Source organism: Wyeomyia smithii, chromosome 1 (genome assembly GCF_029784165.1).
Source record: "Wyeomyia smithii strain HCP4-BCI-WySm-NY-G18 chromosome 1, ASM2978416v1, whole genome shotgun sequence".
Classification (NCBI taxonomy): Eukaryota; Metazoa; Arthropoda; class Insecta; order Diptera; family Culicidae; genus Wyeomyia; species Wyeomyia smithii.
Window position 1 is genome coordinate 94,287,229 of NC_073694.1, and position 6,508 is coordinate 94,293,736.

The following is a 6,508-nucleotide window of genomic DNA, read 5'->3' on the forward strand; positions in this document are numbered from 1 at the left end:
AGCTGGTTAGCGAAACTGTTAGCGTCGCTAAAATTTTGGCCTTCGAAACGCTAATCGCTAATTCGCTAAATTTTGTAGAGAAGCTACAATAGAAATATTTAGAAAAACTGTGAATTGCTGATGGCGTACTTAAATTGCTTCGAAAGATGAACATACTTTACTGCGAAAGTTACTTTTGTCCGTTTTTTCACCCTAGAATGGAGTTCCAGTTATCGTACAAGCCACAGGAGCATTTTGAAGAACAAGCACAAGGTCTAGATTGAATTTTCGCCACACCAAGAACTTTGGTAAATTGTAATGCGCTTGAAATTATGACAACTTTGGTTCTACCTTTTCGATTCAGATAATAATTGAAAGTTTATGAAAACATTCCTAAGAGTATCTATTTTCAATGCAAGCTAAATAACTTTTGTTATTCTTGTAAGTAATTGTTTTCGTTTGTTTAACCAAAACAGATCAAAGTGGTCCAAATCTTACAAAACACGAGCAATAAATATAGCGATTCGACTATTTACATATTAAAAAGTTAGCGATTAGCGATTAGCGAAAGTTCCGCTAATGTGGATTTAGCGTTTAGCGTTTAGCGATTATCGAGCTAAATTTTCCGGTTAGCGACTTAGCGATTAGCGTCGCTAAATTTTCGGTTAGCGGTGCCCACCACTGGTTGTTTTTATTCAATTGCTAAAATCGTGTGTACTTCACTAGATAATCTAATGAAGAAGCTACAGTTAAAATTTCAAGTCAATCGGATGTAAACTTTTTAAGTTCTACTGCTCGCCGATTTTGAAAACATGGTTTTGAGAAAAACGCGTTTAAAGTTTCAAAATGCTATAAATCTTAAGAATCGTAATAATAAAGCCCCTAAATTTTTTTTTTACCTTCAGTCAGCTATCCCTGCGCCGTAAAGTTGTCATTCCTGGGTTTAATTTTCCTTATTCTCACTCACTTTTCTCAGAGATGGCTGGACCGATTTTCATGAAATTAATTGCAAATGAAAGGTCTTGTTGTCCCATAAGACCCTATATAACTATATTGTAATCGGATTTGTAGTTTAGAGGTTATGCATCAAAATGTAAAAATCATGAAACATCATTATCTCGAAAACCACACAACCGATTTAAACAAAATTGATTTCAAATGATCGGGCTTCCTAAAATTCCATTAACTTTTAAATTTCATAAAGATTGAACTTGTGGTGTTAATCTCTAATTGAACTGTGTTAATCTCACTCATGTTTCTCAGAGATGGCTAGCCCAATTTTCATAAAATTAGTGTCAAATGGAAGGTCTAGTTGCTCCATAAGACCCTATTGATTTGTTCTGCAATCAGACTATTACTTTGCCTGTCATGATTAAAAATGTGAAATCCAGCTATGAAAAGGAACATATTCCGAAGACTACTTGAACTCACTCACTTTTCTCAGAGATGGCTGACCCGATTCCACAAAATTAATGTCAACTTATAAGTCTAGCTGCCTCTTAACACCCTATTGAATTTTACTGTAATCGGACTGTAACTTCGTCTGTAAAGTACCAAAATGTGAAAATCACGAAACTTCATTATCTCAGAAACTACACAACCGATTTGATAAATATTATTATCAGATGAGCGGGCTAGTTAAGGGTTAACTGATGAATTATGATTGAACACGTGGTTTCAAAGTTTGGCTGCCCTATACGTTCCCATTTCATTTGATTATAATTTAACTTAAGCCACCGTTATGTATTAAATTGTTAATAAAACAACGAAAGTCTATTATCTCGAAGATTACATGACTTATTTAAACATAACTAGTGTCATACGAACGAGTCATTTCTCAAACTTACAAATAACAAACTTCATAACAATTTGATACGTGGCTCAAAAGTTATGGAAAAAGAAGAAAATCAAAGGCTATTTAAAACTATACCTGCTTTGATTGATATATGTGGTCTCAACATAATTTAAATGTGGTTTTGTACTATTTGAACGTTCCAAATTCATTGATTCCTTGCGATGTGTATAAAGTCTGCAAATACACGACGAATCGGCCATAGGATATGATCAAAGTCAAATAACAACTCGTTTGAAATAATTGGTTTTATCGAAATGACAACATTCTCGACTTATGGCTTCTGTACATCGCCTTAATTCTGAATACATTCATATTGGTCATGGGTCATTTTCAGCAAATTTTCTGGCATCAATCTGACACCGGAAATACTCATATTCGGAGGTATTTAGTTATTCTGGTTGTTTTCCAGAAACTAACAGTGGTTGTCGCCGAAACCCCCCGTTGCGGCGAAAAGGGGGTGAACAACAAACCGTTTCATATCGAGCGAAAAGGGCCGAGCGAACAAAATGACAATTAGGATGTAAACATCCGTAAACGTCATCGTTTATTCAGTTTCGATAGCAAGTGAAACCGCATATCAGTCGCGAGTTTATTAAATTAAGTAAATTTAAACAAATAGTCGTTCCACAGTCCGGAACAATATTAAATTTATTACTACTCACCACGTAGTAAGTGGTATTTATAAAGCAGGTTAAAAGGCGAAGGTACGTTGCTGAAAATAATTATAAACTTATACTTACCCGTAACTTAACCTAAAACACACAGGAAATACTTACCGCTAATCGTTGTTTATCGCTGGTGGACCTGAAAAGAGAAGAAATAGAAGGTTGCCTTAAAGGTAGAAAGAATTAGTAGAAGGATTTCGGATATAAAAACCAAGAAACACTGAATAAGTAAGAAATTATAAATTATCTTTAACACTTTATTAGAACCTAAAATATATTACAGCTTTGTAGCTGCTAAGTAAGCAACTAAAAAGACGGTGTTTGTTTCGACGTCGGGAACAGTGGTAGTCTTTAAATTCAAAATGGTGTCAGGGGTCAATGTTTGGTTTCTATGCATCATCTCGATTACGGAAATATCCATGTTGAGTATTATTTGGTCATTTTCGACTGTTTCCTAGAAGTTGCCATTTAGCAATTCAAAATGGTGCCTGAGGTCAATTGTTAGCTTCTTGCATCATTCTGGTTCCAGAGATACTCATATTGGATGGTATTTGGTTATTTTAGGCTGTTTTTCACAAACCGGAATTCGCCATCTTGGATTTCAAAATGGTATTTAGGATAATTTTTGGCCTCTGAGCGTCATTCTGGTTGAAGAAACACCCATATTGGGTGTAATTCGATCATTTTCCGCTGTTTCCCATGAACCGGAAGTCGCCAACCTAGAATCCAAAATGGGGTCTGTGGTCGATTTCAAATGTTAGACGGAAATCGGCCATTTTTGGCTGTTTTCCAGAAACCACAAGTTGCCATCCTACAATTCATAATCGTGTCTGAAGTCGATTTCTGGCTCCTGTGCATCATTACGATTCCGAAAATACTCACATTGGGTGATATTTGGTCGTTTGCTGCTGTTTTTTTGGTATTTGGTTATTTTAGGCTGTTTTTCACAAACCGGAAGTCGCCATCTTAGAATTCAAAATTGTATCTGTTGTCGAGTTTAGCTCCTGTATATCTTTCTTTATCCGGATACTATATTGGGTGGAAATCGTCCATTTCAGGCTGTTTTCCAGAAACCGGAAGTTGCCATCTTACAATCCAAAATGTTGCCTGAGGTCGATTATGGAACATATTTGTTACCACTAAAAACATTCAACTGCCAAATATGGTTCCATTTAGTTGATTAGTTCGCGATATGTGCAGAAATTTGTGCAGAAACATGTGCTTCCAAAAGAGGGAGGGGCGTCCAACTATTATGGACATATTTATTACCCTTTAAAACATCCACATGCCAAATTCGGTTTCATTTCATTGGTTTGTTCTTGAGTTGTGCAGAAATGTATGTTTCGTTTGTATTGGACCCCTCCTTTCCAGAAGAGGGAGGAGTCTCAAACTATCATAGGTACCTTTATCGGGACCAAAAACCCCTACATACAAATTTTCACGTCGATTGGTTTGGTAGTTTTCGAGCCTATATGAATCAAACAGACAGACAGACTGACAGACAGACCGGACTACATTTTTATATGTATAGATCACAACATCAATATTTTAGAACCTAAAGAGTGAATATACATTTATTGGATAGAAGCGTTCATGTAAATCTATTTTTACAAATAAAAGTTTGAATGAGAAAGGCTGGGTCTGACCACTAGGTGGATTAATTTAGGTTTTTATTGGTAGATATTACCCTTTAAGTATAATAGCACACCAAATACGGACCATGGCTATATGCCCCTTGAGTCAATGAATCTTTTCGAGCAGCTTAATTTAAAACAAATCGATCCAGTATACAATCACGATACGTAGACCAATCAACTGGGATACAAAATGTAATACATAATAACGATTTTAAAGAAAAAAAGAAACCGTCAAATATTACAGAACAAATAAAGTAATCAAATCAACAGAACCAATAGAGCTAAAATTAGGAAATAGAGTATACATGAAACTCGAAGGTAGGAAAATAAGTCTATTAGACTAGACGTATCAAATACAAAGATTATGCTTAAAACAAAACGCGGAAAGATGAAGCGAACGAGACAGCACATTTTTCGTCGATTGGCTGCACCATTCTTTCTTAGGGGAGAGGGTGTGGCGATTGCACTATGCCTCCTCGAAACTTTTGGCACACATGTGTAATCACGACATCTTCCATTAAAAAAGCTACGGTGTCCTATATTTATCCGAAATTAATATTTCAGAACCCTTTTCCGCCTTTCTTGTTTTGAACCTTCGTCAGTGTTTGCACTAGACAATTTCGTAATGGGTACATTTTTTACAAACATGTTTGTCTCGCTTCGCGCAGACAATTTTTGGAAAATAAAGAATAAGTTTAAACCCGTACGTTGTTTGGAACAGTAATTCACCATAATCCGCGGTCCGGTTGTCTCAAAATCGATGCATCAATACAACACTCAATGAAACCACTCAAAAACGATTATTTGAAAAGAACTGAAGTTGATTGGATTGTTCAAGATAGATTGAGTAATCGATGCATCGATTCTAACCCCTACCAATATACTATTCAGTCAAATTACGCGAAAGAAAATTTCTAATAATGTTTCGTCGAATATTTTTTTTATTCATAATGAGAGGTTCTGGAACTGGTTATTCTCTCCATTTATGATATTATTGATGTTTATTATCCACTTGCGCAGAATATTTATGTAAAAACCCGTTTTCAAATTGTCTGAAAATATATTGATGAATATTAAATGATAACAATACATTTTCATTATTATTAAATCAAAAAGAATGCATAATTAAAAACACTAACTTTTCCATTTCTTATTTCCGACCAGCAAGCTTTTTTGGAAGATTTCGAAGAGGTTTGTGTTGATGTTAAAGCTTAACTCAAATGTGTATAATCTGTAAAAGTTAATCTGATGTATATTTAAAAAAAGTATGTTAAAATGTTCTTACCTTTAATCAATTATAAGCTGACTCTTGAGTAAGTTATAGAAGGCACATTTATAGCTGGATATTTCTATCTGAAAATTTCATAATAATGTACTGTCTGCACAGAAATCAAATTTATAATTATTTGTAACATGTTAATACAAAAAATCAATATAATATCAACAAATGAAACATACGCTCACCAGGAATATAAAATTTTGATGAAAAATTTTTATATTTTTGCTATCCATGAAAACATTTTTATTTACACTAAGAAACTTTATTATTTCGTTGAATAACCATTCAGCACACCAAAATTACTTCCGATTGGCCGTATGAATATTTTGCAACATACAGTCAGGGACGGATTAAGGCGAAGGCGAAGCAGGCGGTCGCCTGCTCGTCAATCATTGGAGGGCGCCAAATGTGGGAGCGAAAAGATTGAAAAAAAAAAACAAAATTCAAACCACAATAATAAGTTTAATGTTTGGCAAATTCAGTTGGCTATTTTTCTTCAGGCTTGCTTATCGAGTCATTAAAACTCTCTCAAATGTTCAATATGTGCGAAATTGGAACGCAAAGTTGCGTCCGGATTTCGGTCTGTTTTAAAACCGGTGCGATTATGCTCCGTTCCGGTCCGCCCAAAGTCTAGGAACGAAAATTGTACATTTTTTTCGAGCAAGCGTTATTTTAATGAAAAAAAATCATAAAGGCTATTTTGCATGTTAGAAACAGTTTGATTGAATTAAAACAATGCAAAACGAGTTTTGTTGTGAAATTTTACTTGACTTCTTAAAGTGTTGTTGTTGTCAAATTTAGAGTGACACGTTGTTTCTCAACCACTGAATATGTACTTTTGATTTTTTTTTAAACATCTATATCTATAAATGCGAATGTCTGTCTGTCTGTCTGTTCTCTAAAGACTGAAAACCTACTGGACCGATTACCGTGAAAATTTGTTCATTGGGGTTTTCGAGTACGGTGAGTAATCCTAAAATATTAGTTTTGCTCTATCTCATAAGCGTAGGTAAAGGGGGGGGTAAATTTGTGTTTCATGAACGAGAAAACTTCCTCCACGATAACCGTGCAAACTTATATACAGATGTTTTTG

At 34.8% G+C, this 6,508-nt stretch overlaps 1 long non-coding RNA gene across 1 annotated transcript; it reads right to left on the reverse strand.

The window, feature by feature from the left end:
- Positions 1–5,021: 5,021 nt before the first annotated feature.
- LOC129733824 (uncharacterized) lies at positions 5,022–5,689 on the reverse strand. The gene is made up of 3 exons (XR_008729727.1): positions 5,422–5,689; positions 5,276–5,367; positions 5,022–5,188 (listed from the first exon to the last, which is right to left on the reverse strand). It is a non-coding gene; the product is annotated as an uncharacterized LOC129733824 (long non-coding RNA).
- Between the last annotated feature and the right edge of the window lie 819 nt (positions 5,690–6,508).